We start from the raw sequence: 17,721 nt of genomic DNA on the forward strand, positions 1-17,721 counted from the left end.
GAGTTAATACTTCATTTGTGAAAGGAATAATAATTAACTCATTCACTGGTATTGTTAGCTAGGCAGTGGCAAACTGAGCTACACACATTAGAAAAACCATAAAACCAAGAAATAAAACTAGGCCATTAGGGCCTCAGAGTCTGCTCTGTCATTCAATTAACTCCACTTTCCTGACTTTTCCCCATAGTCCCTGGGGCAGCATGGTGGCTCAGTGGGTTAGCACTGTTACCTCACAGTGTCAGGGACCCGGGTTTGATTCCATCTCGGGTGTCTGAGTGTGTGGAGTTTGTGCAGTCTGACCATGTCTGCATGGGTTCCCTCCCACAATCCAAAGATGTGCAGGTCAGGTGAATTGGCCATCCTAAATTGCCCATAGTGTTAGGTGCATTAGTCAGGGTAAAATGTAGGGGAATGGGTCTGGGTGGGTTACTCTTCGGGGGGTCAGTGTGGACTTGTTGGGCCTAATGACCTGTTTCCATACTGTAGGGAATCTAATCTAATCCTTGATTTATTGATTAGTCTGTTTGATCTAAACCTTGAATATACTTAACCAGCCTCCATGGCCCTTTGAGGTAAAATGTTCCACAGATTCACTAACCTCAACGTGAAGAAATCCCTCCTTATTACCGCCTTAACTAGTTAATTTCTTTCTGAGATGACGTCCTCTGGTCTTAGATGGAAACAACCTCTCCACATTTGTCGAGCTCCCCAAGAACTGGCTGCCTTGCATGCCTCTGAACACCAAAGAGTACAAGCTCTAGCCACTCAACCTTTCCTAATGTGAAAATTGCTCCATGTCCAGGCTCAACCTAGTGACTGAACCTTCTTTGGATTGCCTTCAATGTCAGTATATTGTTCCTTAGATAAGGGGCCCCAAACAGTCCACATATTACAGCTGTGGTCTGACGAGTGCTACACATAGTTTTAGCTAGGCTTCTTTATTTTTATACTGTATTTCCATTGAAATAAAAGCCAGCATTACATTTGCCTCCCCGACTACCTGAACTCTGATGACAGCTTTTTATGATTTATGCATGAGGACCTCCAAATCCCTTTGTGCTGCAGATTTCTCTATTCTTCCTCTCAAAGTGTAAAACCTCAAATGCTCCCAATCCATTTAAAAATTATGCAGCCCCTCTATTCCTGTCAAAGTGCATAACATCATTTATATTCCATCTGCCAAGTTTTTGTGCAATCACTTAGCCATATTCCTCTGTCGAGCATTTGTGTCTTCCTCATCTCTTTGTGACTTCCCACCTATTTTTGTGCGATCCATAAACTTGGTTACAATACATTCACTTCCTCATTCAACTCATTAATTTATATTGTAAATGATTGTGGCCCCAGCACTGATCCCTATGACATTCCACTCGTTACAGCCCCCTTTTCACAGTCTTCTGTCTTCTACTTGTTAGCCATTCCTCTACCCATGCAAATATATTACCTCCAATATGATGGACCCTTATCTTATTAAGCAGCCTGAAGTACAGTGGCTTATCAAACACCTTTTAGAAATCCAAATATATTATATGTACTGGTTCCCCACTTCTATCCTTACCTCCAAAAATGGTAATGAATTTATTAGCCTTCATGAGCTATCCTGAGTCCATTTGATTCTATTGTATACTATGAAATGTTCTTCTATTAAACTCTTTATGAGAGACTCTAACCTTTTCCCAGACTTTAAGATAACTGGCCTATTACCAGACTTTGTCCCTCTCCCTTTGTAAAAAGTGTGTTACAGTTGCATTTTTCCAATCCTCTGGGTCTTTTTTCAGAATCGAAGAATTTCTGGAAGATTACAACCAGTGAATCCACTATCTCTGTAGCTACTCCCTCTAATATGGCTAGGATGCACCCCATCAGATTCAGGATTTCTGGCACCATTAGGTTCTCTCATACATTTTCCCTCTTGATATTTAGCACACATATGGCCTCCTTCCAATTTTACACCTTAATGATTTAGTTTTTTTGGGAATGCTGTTAGTCTGTCCTACAATGAAGACTGGTGCAAAGTGTTTATTCATCTCCTCTGCCATTCCCTGATTCCCCATTATTATTTCCTAACCTCATTCTCTTGGAGGTCTATATTCACTTTGGGCTCTCTATTCCTTTTATATACTTAAAGAAGCTCATACTGCCTTTTTTTTTGCATTATTTGCTCATTTAATCTCAAATTTTCTTTCTCAGTTTTTAACATGTTCTCAATTTTCTGGCTTACTACTAACCTTTGCCACATTGTATAATATTTTCCTTTCAATTTGATATTAAAGTCTCCAGGTTTGAAGCCTCTCTAATTAAGAGGCAATATATTCATGTTAAATGGTCTTGTTTAAAGAAAAGGAATGGCTAATGGATTTTCTTACTGATCTTTCCAGGTCATTTCAGGTTTAGAAATCCTGATTATGAACAAATGTTACACTTTGGCCTGACTGGAATCAGGTGTTCATCTCATCCATGTATTGTAAAGTCAAAAATGAAACTGTTCACACCCTCAGGTTAGGAACCTTCACTTCAAAGAGGTGAGAATTTTTTTTTTGAGAATTGCCTGCCAAGAACCACACCACCTTATTTGAGTGTATCAGCATTTTTAACTTGCTTTCAAAGGGAATTGCAAACTGGATCCCAAATTGGCCTGTGAAAAGGAGGAGAAAGTGAGGACTGCAGATGCTGGAGATCAGAGCTGAAAATGTGTTGCTGGAAAAGTGCAGGTCAGGCAGCATTCAAGGAACAGGAGAATCGACGTTTCGGGCATAAGCCCTTCTTCAGGAATGAGGAAAGTGTGTCCAGCAGGCTAAGATAAAAGGTAGGGAGGAGGGGCTTGGGGGAGGGGCATTGGAAATGCGATAGGTGGAAAGAGGTCAAGGTGAGTATGATAGGCCGGAGTGGGGTGGGGGTGGAGAGGTCAGGAAGAAGATTGCAGGTTAGGAAGGCGGTGCTGAGTTTGAGGGATTTGACGGAGACAAGGTGGGGGGAGGGGAAATGAGGAAACTGGAGAAATCTGAGTTCATCCCTTGTGGTTGGAGGGTTCCTAGGCGGAAGATGAGGCGCTCTTCCTCCAACCGTCGTGTTGCTATGGTCTGGCGATGGAGGAGTCCAAGGACCTGCATGTCCTTGGTGGAGTGGGAGGGGGAGTTGAAGTGTTGAGCCACAGGGTGGTTGGGTTGGTTGGTCCGGGTGTCCCAGAGGTGTTCTTTGAAATGTTCCGCAAGTAGGCGGCCTGTCTCCCCAATATAGAGGAGGCCACATCGGGTGCAGCGGATGCAATAGATGATGTGTGTGGAGGTGCAGGTGAATTTGTGGCAGATATGGAAGTATCCCTTGGGGCCTTGGAGGGAAGTAAGGGGGGAGGTGTGGGCGCAAGTTTTGCATTTCTTGCGGTTGCAGGGGAAGGTGCCGGGAGTGGAGGTTGAGTTGGTGGGGGGTGTGAACCTGACGAGGGAGTCACGGAGGGAGTGGTCTTTTCGGAATGCTGATAGGGGAGGGGAGGGAAATATATCCCTGGTGGTGGGGTCCGTTTGGAGGTGGTGGAAATGACGGCGGATGATACGCTGTACATGGAGGTTGGTGGGGTGGTAGGTGAGGACCAGTGGTGTTCTGTCCTGGTGGCGGTTGGAGGGGCGGGGCTCAAGGGCGGAGGAGCGGGAAGTGGAAGAGATGCGGTGGAGGGCATCGTCGACCACGTCTGGGGGGAAATTGCGGTCCTTGAAGAAGGAGGCCATCTGGGTTGTACGGATTTGGAACTGGTCCTCCTGGGAGCAGGTGCGGCGGAGACAAAGGAATTGGGAATATGGGAAGGCGTTTTTACAGGGGGCAGGGTGGGAGGAGGTGTAGTCTAGGTAGCTGTGGGAGTCGGTCGGTTTATAGTAAATGTCCGTGTTGATTCGGTCGCCCGAGATAGAAATGGAAAGGTCTAGGAGCAGGAGTCTGAGATGATCCAGGTGAATTTGAGGTCAGGGTGGAAGGTGTTGGTAAAGTGGATGAACTGTTCCACCTCCTTGTGGGAACACGAGGCAGCGCCGATACAGTCATCGATGTAGCGGAAGAAAAGGTGGGAGGTGGTGCCAGTGTAGCTGTGGAAGATGGACTGTTCCACATATCCTACGAAGAGGCAGGCATAGCTGGGGCCCATGCGGATGCCCGTGGCTACTCCTTTGGTTTGGAGGAAATGGGAGGATTGGAAAGAGAAGTTGTTCAGGGTGAGGACCAGTTCAGTCAGTCGAAGGAGGGTGTCAGTGGAAGGGTACTGGTTGGTGCGGTGGGAAAGGAAGAAGCGGAGGGCTTTGAGTCCTTCGTGATGCAAAGGGTGATGATGATTGGAAGCCTGTGACCAGTGATGTACCACAGGATCAGTGCTGGGACCTTTGCTGTTTGTTATGTACATTAATAACTTGGATATGAATGTAGAAGGTATAATTAGTAAGTTTGCAGATGACACAAAATTTAGCGCTGATAGTGAGGAGGATGGCCTGAGGCTACAGTCTGATAGAGATTGGCTGGTAAGTTGAGCAGAGCAATGGCAAATGGAACTTTATCCCAATCAGTGTGAGGTGATCCATTTTTGGAGGTCTAAGAAGGGAAGGATTTACCTAATGCATGGCAGAACTCTAGAGCATACTGAGGAACAAAGGGACCTTGGTGTATAACTCCATATTTCCCTCAAGGTGTCAGCACAGGTAAACAGAGAAGGTGACATATGGGACGCTTGCCTTCATTTAGTGGAGTGTAGAATACAGGAGCAAGGAAGTCTTATTATGGCTTTATAAAACATTGGTTAGGTCACAGATGAAATACTGCAGAATACTGTTCTGGATGGACTTCATTCATTGGCACACTCTGAGAAGGGCCTGATTGTACTGGTGAGGGTGTAGAAGAGATTCACCAGGATGTTGCCTGGGATGGAAAGTCTCAGTTTATGAGGAAAGACTGGGTTTATTTTCCTTGGGGCAGAGGAGGCGGGAGAGGGATTGAGGTATACTAAATTAGGACAAGCATAGATAGAGCAGAGTAGGAGAATCTTTTCCCATGGCAGACCTGTCTAAGACCAATGGGCATGAGTTTAAAATGAGAAGTCAATGGTTTAGAGGAGGCCGGAGAAAATATTTATTCACCCCAAGGGTGGCAGAAATATGAAATGTGCTGCCTGAGAGGGTGGTGGTGGCAAGTGCTCTTACAATATTTAGGAAGGAACTGGGGGAGCACTGAAATGCCAGAACAGAACAAGCTATGGACCAATTATAGGTAAATGGGATTAGTGTAGTTTGATGGTTGTTGATTGGCACAGACCCAATGGACAGAAGGGTGTCTTTCTCTGCTAAACGACTCTATGACTCCAAAATGCCGCAGTTGACATGTTGTGACCTTGTTGGGTCTCATAAACACCAAGAGTGGGAACTCCTGATTACAGCACAATTAAAGGGCGATGTCTCAGATTATCAGAAATGTTGCAAAATAAGTACACCAAATTTCCTAAGCAATAACTACAAGGCCCCACTACAGACAATGTGTGGGAACATCTTTGCATTATTGTTTTCATAAAAATGTCTTCCAAAGTGCACAGCAATTCACAAATAAGCAGGTTGGAATGGAGGAACAGGAACATGCCATTCAGCTCCTGAAGCATTCTTCATGCTTCCAAGTGAGCTCCGAAACACAAATACTTTCCAGATTTAGGTAAATGAGCATCTCTAAGCTGCATTCTGTTCAAAGTTTCATTTGTGGAGGAAATGTGCACCAAATTGAGTAATATTGATGGATTCATTTTTGAGCAAAATCTAACTAGCAAATCTCTGAGCAAAACATTGGACTAGTTATGTACGTTGATCTCAAACTGAAATTATGCTTGTAAAGAATGAAAAGAAAGTGGAAACTTCAGTGTTATATGTTTTTTTGGTAAATGCTGAGTATGTTTAATGCCCATATGCAGATTAATTGTTCATTTGTTTAGATATTCTGCTCTGCATCAAACAAGGTACTGGATCTGATATTTCTTTGGAACCTGAGACTGAGAGGGAGATTTTTTAAGATACACTTATGAATCTGATAATTGAGAGAAACAGAGGGAGAATAAAAGATGTCACAGCTACCAGCCACAAGATGCTATTTTGCCTCAGACAGAATAGGAGAAAGGCAATTAATGCAGAGGCTGAGGACACTACAATGAAGCTTCTTGACAGGGGAATGCCATTTTCAGAGAAAAGACAGAAGCATTCAGGAGCAAAGACTATGCTCCCAAAGGTTACATAAGATATGCAGCATTCTCCAACTTGGAGTTCAGAAAAACAGATTTAGTAATGATGTGGATTTCTTGGTTTGCAGATTCTGATGCATTGTAATTAGTTTCTGCTCCCAGCAAATACACTTGTAAACAAGAAAAATATTCTTGCAGGTCACTGAAACAGACATTTGACTGAAAATATCAACAAGATTATTGCTCTAAATTGATGCTAAATGATAGAAAGAATGATGCATAAGTGTTGGCTCGGACTGACCGAATAAAGTTGTAAACATGATAAACTGTGCAATTCTGGGTTGAAAAGAGTTTAACATGAGTAAACTGCTCAAGCTATTCAATTAACACATACATAAGTACAAACTGCTTTTGCATTGTCAAATTCTATTTGCAGTCAATTTTGCTGTAAAGTTGATTTCTTCGACTCAAATTGACTTTAACACAATTGAAATATTTAGACCTTTATTTATAGAATGCGAACTTTCCTTACCTGTATTGGCTATAATGCAATTCCAGTCCAATTAGTTTAAATGGCGCGGCTATTGCTTGATTTCCTTACAACACGAGATCACACAAGAGTGGAACTATCACATTATATCTGAACCAAGAGTACTTAAAGGGGCACAGCTGCTATACCAGACTGTGTTTTGCCAGGCTCAGGTCAATGAACTGCCATTAAAGCCTCTGCCATTTTAATTTGACGACAACAGGCTACTCCATGTGAATTTTTACGTGCGTGACTTACGCATAGCAGCACCAACATTGAAATATAATCCTCTCACTTACTTCTGTTTAAAAGAAAAGAACAACATATTTTGCTGACCTGAACAGTGTTATGAAAAATCATTCACTTCATACACACAAAATCAGAACAATACAGCTCCTTCAACAAAGATTATCACTAACAGGCATTCACCTAAGTGGAGTTGACAGGTTTTTAATAATGACATACAGTTGACGTTTAGTGCATAATACGATACAGTACAGTAACATATTGTGGAATTGACAAAATATTGTAAACTGCAAGATTTTACCTTCAATAGTTCAAAATCATTATACTATCTGAGTTAATGCCATTCTTTTCCGTAAACAAACTTAATGATTACTTACCTTTGTTAAACCTTTCCAGTTTAGCTTTGGCCAGCAGATAGTGATGGAAAGCTAGATCAGGTGTCCTAATGTGATTTGATGAGTCATGACACACTGAGGTTTATTTGACTGAACCCATGTTCAGGGAGCAGCCTGAGTTTTTGTACATCATAAACTGACAGGCCATTTCTCAATTCACTGTCTGAATACTTCTACTCCAACACCATGCCAAGACCTCATGTAAGTACTTGAATATCCATGTGAATTTCTGTTAAAATCCCAGTTTAATCACTCAGCTCATTGTAATAAAGTAAGGGAGTTTTCTTTTGTTCATTCATGAGATGTGAGCATCCTGACAAAACCAGAATGTGTTGTTACCCTTAACTGCCCTTGAGAAGGTTCTGAAAATGTTAAAGCTGAAAAAAACACTGAAAATTAAGCATGATTCGCTTAACCTTTTTTCATCATGGAGGATTTTGATTTCGCATTAATTGCAATATTGTAAGAGTTCAACGTCTTTGGAATTAAAATATAGCAAAGGATATCCCTTGAACTCATGGTCAGATAATCAGCTTCACCGCCCAATACCAGTGAATGAGAAATTACAATTTATGAACACGTCTAATCCAGGCATTCTAAACCAACATTCACAATCACCTTTAATCAAAGAGATATGGGTAAGATTGGATGTATAACAACGATAGCCAGCTGTGTGCATCAACCTCCTAGAGGCTGAAAATTAGGTGGCTCTTTCACATGAAAGGAAAATTCCTCCTTGCTTCAAAAGGACTTCAATGTCCCATTACAGCAAGTTGAAATGTAAGCATAGCCCCAGTATCTTATGCCTGGCAGAACTTTGTGCCAGATGAATAATCTTAGCAAGAGCTAATCACAAACACCCAATCAATTTTAGAAGTATTTCATTGCCTGAAAGCTAGGGAAATTTTTAAAGAAACCTACATGAGTCAAACCTTTAATTTTACTTGCTACATGAAGCAAAAGAGTTTGAGCTAACTGTAGTGTGTTGGTTGTGGAGTGCTACAAGAGTCTGACTGGAGAGTGTTACACTCACTCTGTCGACGATGCGGCTGGACAGGACCTGTGTTGCCATGGAACGTGCCCTGCAAGGGAGAGGAGGATGGAGCAGAGAGCTCAGTCTGTGCAGGAGAAAAGAGGGAGAAGGGAAGAAGGTAAAAACAAACAAAAAAGAAACAAACACACATTATGTCAGAAATAGCTGAAGTAACTGGACAGAATCAGACACAGTGAGAAAGGATCTGGGACTCCAAGCATTAGCCAAGCTGTTTGCAAACTCTGAATTTCTAGGCGATCAGTTTTGATTGCTGACACACAAACATGCTGTGAAAAGATTCAGTGATAGCATTTGTTCTTCTACAGTTATCAAATATTAACCTAATTCGGAAGGTAACATGGAAAGGAAAAATGCCAATAATCTCCCTTTACCCACACAAATACACCTGCTCAGGGTTGAACAGTTGCCTGACAATTTTGCTCATGAGCACAATATTCAAAAAGCTTTGTGAAATAATATAGTAAAAACAAGTAGTTATGAATTTTGAGGATTATCTCAGAATAAGTTCAATTCAGGAAAGATATTTAACCTCATTCCCCCAAATCCCAAGCCCAATGCATCCCCATTTCAGCATCTTCATCTTTTTCAAAGTTAAAAAATCTCACAACACCAGGTTATAGTCCAACAGTTTATTTGGAGGCACTAGCTTTTTGACTAGTTGTGGACAACAAGCACTTGATGAAGGAGCAGTGCTCTGAAAGCTCGTGCCTTCAAATAAACCTGTTAGACTATAACCCACACTATAACTAGCGTGTTTCCAAATAAACCTGTTGGACTATAACCTGGTGTTGTGTGATTTTTAACTTTGTCCACCCCACTCCAAAACTGGTACCTCCAAATCATGACTACCATCTTTTTCAAGACAGCCTGTTACGAAAGATTCATACTTAATTATTTTTATGGATTGAGTTTGAAGAATTGAGGATTTTTTGATGAAAGCACTTGGACCTTTTCTTAACAAGGTCTTTTTGGTAGTTACATGCTGTGTTAATAATACTGCTTGTTTACAGGAGACCTGTGCCTGAGTTTATGACTGACAGGCAGCTGTGTTAACTTTGTGTATTGCTTGGAACAGTTAGTGACTAGCCTGCTCAAGGAAAGGAGGTAAAATCGATGACTGCAGATGCTGGAAACCAGATTCTGGATTAGCAGTGAACCTGACCAGGTAGTTACGGAGGGAACAGTCTTTGCGGAAGGCTGAAAGGGGTGGGGAGGGAAATATATCCCTGGTGGTGGGGTCTTTTTGGAGGTGGCGGAAATGTCGGTGGATGATTTGGTGTATGCGAAGGCTGGTAGGGTGGAAGGTGAGCACCAGGGGCGTTCTGTCCTTGTTGCGGTTGGAGGGGTGAGGTCTGAGGGCGGAGGTGCGGGATGTGGACGAGATGTGTTGGAGGGCATCTGTTTAGTCAGGTCCACGCCCCCCTACAACCCACCCTCCCATCCTGGCACCTTCCCCTGCCACCGCAGGAACTGCAAAACCTGCGCCCACACCTCCTCCCTCACCGCCATCCAAGGCCCTAAAGGAGCCTTCCACATCCATCAAAGTTTTACTTGCACATTCACTAATATCATTTATTGTATCCGTTGCTCCCGATGCGGTCTCCTCTACATTGGGGAGACTGGGCGCCTCCTAGCAGAGTGCTTTAGGGAACATCTCCGGGACACCTGCACCAATCAACCACACCGCCCCGTGACCCAACATTTCAACTCCCCCTCCCACTCTGCCAAGGACATGGAGGTCCTGGGCCTCCTTCACCGCCGCTTCCTCACCACCAGACGCCTGAAGGAAGAACGCCTCATCTTCCGCCTCGGAACACTTCAACCCCAGGGCATCAATGTGGACTTCAACAGTTTCCTCATTTTTCCTTCCCCCACCTCACCCTAGTTCCAAACTTCCAGCTCAGCACTGTCCCCATGACTTGTCCAGACTTGTCCTACCTGCCTATCTCCTTTTCCACCTATCCACTCCACCCTCCCCCCGCCCCCGACCTACCACCTTCATCCCCTCCCCCACTCACCTATTGTACTCCATGCTACTTTCTCCCCACCCCCACCCTCCTTTAGCTTATCTCTCCATGCTTCAGGCTCACTGCCTTTATTCCTGAGGAAGGGCTTTTGCCCAAAACGTCAATTTTACTGCTCCTCGGATGCTGCCTGAACTGCTGTGCTTTTCCAGCACCACTAATCCAGAACAAGGAAAGGAGGTTCCTAGTTTAGCCTCTAGTTACTGGGAAGAAAATCAAGCTGTGGGGCCAGCAACATCCATCTTAATGCACCAGAATGTCAGACCTACAGTTATCTGAACATCCAAAATCTTATTCCTGTTGTCTTCAAGAACTAGGACTTATTGGCTAAAAGTGTTTCTTTTTAAGAGAACCTCTGCAAGAGAGAAATCCATTAGTTTCTATTAACCCGGTGTAACAGAGAGAGAGAGAGAGTGTGTGTGTGTGTGTATGCGTGAGATTGAATGAGTGTGTGTGTGTGAGTGAGAGAGAGAGAGTGTGTGTGTGTGTATGCGTGAGATTGAATGAGTGTGTGTGTGTGAGAGAGAGTGAGTGAGTGAGTGAGTGAGTGAGTGAGTGAGTGAGTGAGTGAGGTGAGTGAGTGAGTGTATGCGTGAGATTGAATGAGTGTGTGTGAGTGAGAGAGAGAGAGAGTGTGTGTGTGTATGCGTGAGATTGAGTGAGTGTGAGTGAGTGTGAGAGAGTGTGTGTGAGTGTGTCTGTGTGTATGCGTGAGATTGAGTGAGTGAGAGTGTGTCTGTGTGTGTGTGTGTGTGTGTCTGTGTGTGTGTATGCGTGAAATTGAGTGAGTGTGAGAGAGAGAGTGTGTGTGTGTGTGTCTGTGTGCGAGTGTTCACTTTTTACAGTGGTCAACGATTATATTTTCACGTTACAAACTGTGTGTTAACCAACTTTGCAAATTGATTGAATATGTTCTGTTGGTTATAAATCAATGATTGCATTTATTAAAGAAACCTGACTTATGGTCCTTTTACTTAAAATTAGAATATAGAGAAAGAGCACAACTGGACACATTAGGAACTGGGTAAAACAATTACATTTATCATGTGACCCATGAGCACTGGGACTCCTCCCATCTCAGTCAAAACAAGGCAGATTTCTGAGCTTGATAATTTTTCTGATAATCCGCTCCAGCTCCAGTTCACACTCTGTGCAAAGAAATGCTCCTTAATTTCTGTCCTGAATTTCCCAAAGATGAATCCTGGATTCATTTGCAATGGTAATTTCAAACACACAGCAGCAGCAGATTCCTGCATTGGAAGGGACACCTTTCTTTGGAGATGGATGGCCCCCATCTCTTTTCCAAGTCCAACCTATCTTCCCAAAAGCAGACTTGTTTCCATCAATTGTATTATATTCCTGACCCTATTATAAATGCGGATATAGAAATGCACAGACATAAGAACATTCTTCACTTCTTCTTTATATTATTCGCTTCGAGTTTCTCGGGCTTCTGTCTTAAGGATCCATTTCAATTTGTTTGCCTGGCGCGACAGTGCATGCACATAACAGCAAAGCTTTGCCTTGCTCCATGAACATCTACAATGACATGAAAAATTATGAGAATGAATATTTATGGAGTCATAGAGATTCACGGAATCTTCAGTCAACTCATCCATGCTAACCAGATATCCCAACCTAATTTAGTTCCACCTGGCAGCACTTAGTTCATATCCCTCTAAACCTTTCCTATTCATATACCTACCCAGATATTTTTCAAATGCTGTAACTGGACCAGCCTCCACCACTTCCTCTGGCAGCTCATGGTCAACTATAATTTGATGTGACTTCTTTAATAGTTGATCACATTGTTTCCTTTAGTTTGAATCATTACTCTGTGAATTATCAGTGGCCAAGATGATGCAAAGTCATTCTGTTCCTTGACATCTGATAATATCTTTCTACAGCCACCAATAGCAACTCAGGTTAACTTGCTTTATGACAGTGCAATTCCACTCTGAATATCCGTGCGTGCCCTCATGTGAGACAGCTATCAGCCTCCACCCTTTGTGATGCAATTTTAATTAACACACCAGCAACACACAAGGCATGTACTCAATGAGATTTAAAATGCAGATGAGGTTTTCTATAACTCCTGCATGTCGGAATATGACTTTTGTTTTTCAAGGAATATCTGGCTTTTGATATTTGAGTTCAGAGGTTACTGGGTGATATTATTCTGTGAGCACTTTACAATGTTACATTATTCATTATTTTTATGAAACCCTCACTCACTGAAAAGGTACCTGGCTCTGCACCGGAAGTGCTATCACCTGTAAGGCCACAGATTACATGCTGCAAAGCAGGAACGTTCACTTGCACAATGGGGCTGAATGGCCTCTTTCAGTGGCACAACTTTTCTATGATTCTACAGGATATAATTTCAAAGTTGTAGAACTTCAAAGTTCTTTATCCTTGCATGTGATTTAGGTGCTGCTGGCATCCCAAGTTGCTCTTGAACTGGCAGGCTCTCCAAGGCATTTTGGAGGACAGTTAAGAGTCAATGACATTGCTGTCGTCATGATGTCACAAGTGGGGCCGGACTAGATAGTGGTAAATTTGCTGAGGACATTAATGAACGAGATGGATTTTTATAACAATCGATGGTGGTTACATGGTCATCATTAAGTTAGTTTTTAATTCCAGGTCTTTATTGGAAATCTTATTGCAAGTATCCATTGGACACAAAGCTCGCTTTCATCCCATACAATCAGAGACATGGACATGGTTAATATCATCACAGTCAGCAGTGTGATTGCTCGCTCTGTCCTGGGATCATCGATATCTAATAACATGCAGCTCTCAAGGAGTTAAGTGTTGCCATCACGCTAACCCATGGCACACAATCCCATGGAAGCACTCTCTACAGCCTCTCTATTTGGCACTTTTTGACAAGTGGCTTCTAAAGCCAGCTGTCAGTTTATTGAAGGTGATCTCTAGGGCAGGAATTAATGTTTGGGATTGATTCCAAACCCTGCGTAACTATGAATATGCAACGAAGCTTTCAGAAATGGAGAATCATGTCATTGATTGGTCTTAGAACAAGCAAATAAATAATCTGATCATGTACTGACACGGTCTTCAGGATCAGGAAATCAATGAACCTAGGATCCACTGAACTGACCTTCTCTCTGTATAACCAGATGTTGAATTTTTTTAAGCAGCAATTTGGATTAAAAAAAGGCAAAAAGAGGAATGGTCATTGTAAGAAAATGGAGAATGCTGAAGAAACTCAGCAGGTATGGCAGTGGCTGTGGAGAGAGAAACAAAGTTAATGCTTTGACTTTGGTATGACTTCAGAAGACTCTGGGGAAGAGTCAAACTAGGTTCAAAAGGTTAAGTCCATTTCTTTCTTAATAGATGCTACCAGACCTGCTGAGATTTTCTTGCATCCACAGCATCTTGCCTTTTTTCGGATAATTGTCTTGACCCGATACCATACTGGCTGCAATGGGTGTTTCTCTGTTGTTTCTCTGTACATGCACCAAGACTAAACAGAATACTTTCTCAGTTCCACCAAATACTGCTCTGTCATTGGCCATGTCATTACTTTCACCCAGAGCTCGGGCAGGTGAGCATATGAACCGACATCAGTGTCTTTTAATGCTACACCCTGGCAACTCCACCCGCTGGGCCACACTGCATAATTTTAAACATAAAAGCATCTTGCATTTTAAAGACGTTCCAAAAGTTAAAAAGAACTTTTGTTTTATTATTTCAAAGATTTAAGTGGAACATAAACTCTTACAAAGCTACCATGGTTTTCTGTCCATCTTTGAGAACTAAATTCTGTAACTCAAATTTTCTAACAAATATCCACAAGACATGTTATTGGAAATTACACTTTTAAAATGTACACGAGACTAATAATAAACAGCCACTGGTTACACAGAATTGGATGGCATTTGTTACTGTCATAAAAACTATGTTGCACTGAACTTTGCAAAGAAAGTGTGGCATGGAACTACTGAATACCTACTGTACAGAAGGGACCACTCAGCCTGGCCTGTCTCTTTGCAGGATCAACTCACCTGCTTCCATTCACCTGCTTTTTCCCCATAGCCGCGATCATTTTCTTTCTATCTATCTATCTAATTAATGAGCGAGAGCTTGGCTCAGTGACAGTGCTGTAATCTCAAATTTTAAGACCATAAATCTAAGACTCAGCTAATCAACTAAACCAACATCCAAGGGGGTGTGACATTGTAGGAAGTGTCTTTTTATTTTGCATTAGATGTTAAATCAGCAACATAGAGTCTTCGAGGTCTACAGAGACCCTTTGGCCAATCGAGTTTGCACTGGTGAAAACAAACACCTGACTATTCTAATCCTATTTGCTAGCTCTTGACCCACAGCCTTGTATGCCTTGCCATTGCAAGTATACATCTAAATATTTCTTCAGTGTTCTGGGGGTTTCAGCCTCTCCCACCTACACTGGGAGTGAGTTCCAGATTCCCATCCTCTGGCTGAAAAAGCTTTTCCTCACATCTCCCTGAAACCTCCTGCTCCTTCCCTTAAATCCATGCCCCTCTCATTGATCCCTCCACAAAGGGGAAAGTTTTCTTTCTATCTACCCTTTCTATGTCCCTCAATTTCATCCACCTCAATAATGCACACCCCTCCCCCCCACCAAATCTCCTCTTCTCAAAGCAAAACAACCCCAGTCTGTCCAATCTCACTTCATAACGGAAACTCTCCAACCCAGGCCCACATCCCGCCCCCTCTCCAGTGCTATCACATCCCTCCTAATGTGGATTCCAGGACTGCACACAGCAAAGTCTTCTGCAGCACAAGCTTATTCTTCTTGTTCCTAAACTATGTGCATTAGCTAATAAAGAGAAGTATCCATACGCCTTCTTAACCACTTTATCTACATTTCCTGCTACCTTCAGGGACTGGGTGCAAATGTCCACCAAAGTCCCTCTGATCCTCTGTGTTTCCTAGGATCCTACCGTTCAGCTGGTTTTGACAGATTTCAAACATTCCATGCCACCATTGGAAGAAAAGCAGTGAGCTTTCCTAGCAACGACGGACTTCTTAACCAACAACACCAAAGAATGAATCAACGGCTTATTTTAGTCATTGTTATTTAAATGGTGCGCACAAAATAATAGCAGCATTTTCTTATTGAGCGCACTTCCAAAGTAGACCAAAACACCAAAAGCTCCAATAAAGTGGCAAAATGCTGTGGTACAGAGGGATTTGGGTACTTGACACAAAACACAAAAGATTAGTCTATAGCCACAGCAAGTAATTAAAAAGACAAATTAGGAAGTGCAGTAGGGATTGGAACTTAATGCTGGCCCAGCCAGTGATGTTCACATTCCACATGTGAATAAAAACGATTAGAATGTTGACTTTTAGCGCAAGGGGGATGGAGTATCAAAGTAGGGAAATCTTACTACACCAATACAGGGGATTAGTGAAACTACACCTAGGTGCTGCATAAGACAATAAAACTGTAACCCTTGATCCCCTTACTAATCAAGACCCTACCTATCTCAGTCTTAAATACATTTAATGGCATGGCTTCCACAGCTTTCTGTGGCAATGAGCTCCACAGATTCCCCACTCTCTGGCTGAAGAAATTCCTCCTCATCTCAGTTCTAAAGGGTTGCCCCTTCCCAGAGGCTCAGCTCTGGGGTCCTACTAGTGGAAACGTCTTCTCCATGTCCACTCTACACAGGTCTCTCAGTATTCGGTAAATTTTGATGAGATCCCCCCAAATCCTTTCAAACTCCATTGAGTACAGACCCAGAGTCCTCAAACATTCTTCACAAGCTCTTCATCTCCAGGTTCATTCCTGTAAACCTTCTCTGGACCCACCTCCAAGGCCAGTGCATTCTTCCTTAGATATGGGACCCAAAATGGCTCACAATATTCCAAATGCAGTCTGACCAGAGCCCTATACAGCCTGAGCAGTATATCCCTGCTCTTGTATTCTAGCTCTGTCAGAAGGAATGCTAACGCTGCATTTGACTTCTTATCTGCCGACTGAACCTGCAAGTTAAACTTAACAGAATTCTGAACTAGGACTCCTCAGTCCCTTTCTGAAAGGATTTCTGAATCCTTTCTCTATTTAGAAAATAGACTACTATGATATTATAGACTTCAGAACTTTAATAACTGTTCATGGATAAACAAAGATAAACTATTACACATAGCAATAACTCTGTCTGGAGTAAACTATTAACGGACAAGGATAAACACATACAGGGATTGAAAGCAATTAACCAGGCCTGGGAGTGAAGGTTACATAAACAAAACTGCTTTGACATCTGCTCAATAAACCAGATGCTCTATGCCATAATGACAAGTGATTGCCCTACAGAAGAATTTAAGGAGTTAATTGCAGGAAAGCTGCATATTTGAACTAACAATTAAGGCCAAATGTAACAAAAAAAACAAAGAAATAACTTTTGATAAGAAGGCAAGCTGCAGACTTGCAGTAATATGAATGAACGTTTTTTTAAAAAAATCATCAATATATCACATCAGAGACTAAAGGAAAAAGAAATCTGTATAAGAATCAAACACCAGAACAACTCAACAGCAGATCTTCAAAGAAAAACAACTGTAGAAGGACTGAACTCTGGAAACAGCCAGAGACAGATCACTGATGGGCCTGGCTAGATTTCACCATCAATGGGACAATAGCTAGGTTGGGTTGCAGGCTGATACATGTTGACTTGAAGGGTCTAATATTTATTTACTACATGCAATAAAGTTAGAATTATTATTTCAGTACTTGATTGTGAAATCTCTGAACAAGTAACCTGTGATTTGCCCACAATATCATGCCTCTATTTTATGAACCAAAGTGCATCACCTCACACTTTCCAACATTGTATTCCATCTGCCATTTCTTTACCCAGCCTCCTAACCTGTCCAAATTCTTCGGGAGTCTCCCTGCTTCCTCAACACTACTGCTCCTCACCTCTCTGTCATCTGCAAACTTAGCAACAATGTCCTCAGTTCTTTCATCCAGATCTGTTTCAGTCATTTTATTTAAGAAGGCATATACTTATTTTGGAGAAGATTCACTCAGCTGATATGTGGGACAAAGGATTTATTAGGGACAGTTGAGCAGGTAGGGCCTTCCATTCATTGACCATAAGAATGAATGACGATCCTATGGAAACATAAAAGGTTCTGGGGGTTTGGCCCCACAGATGTTCAACTCCTCCTCATGCCCTATCCTACCCGTCCAGCCCCTCCTTAGCATCTCCACCCCCAACATTCTCTGTTGAGGAACCCAGCCTGAAAGGGCAGGGTTGCAGACT

General features: G+C 42.4%; 1 protein-coding gene across 2 annotated transcripts in view; it reads right to left on the bottom strand.

Annotated features, from left to right (window-relative positions):
- Positions 1-17,721, bottom strand: part of LOC122541949 (serine-rich coiled-coil domain-containing protein 2) — a 642,154-nt gene that overhangs the window by 51,172 nt on the left and 573,261 nt on the right. The window lies entirely within an intron of this gene.

The sequence above is a fragment of the Chiloscyllium plagiosum genome, unplaced genomic scaffold (assembly GCF_037043375.1).
Source record: "Chiloscyllium plagiosum isolate Xiang-an unplaced genomic scaffold, Cpla_swu_hap1 HiC_scaffold_43, whole genome shotgun sequence".
In the NCBI taxonomy this organism is placed as follows: domain Eukaryota; kingdom Metazoa; phylum Chordata; class Chondrichthyes; order Orectolobiformes; family Hemiscylliidae; genus Chiloscyllium; species Chiloscyllium plagiosum.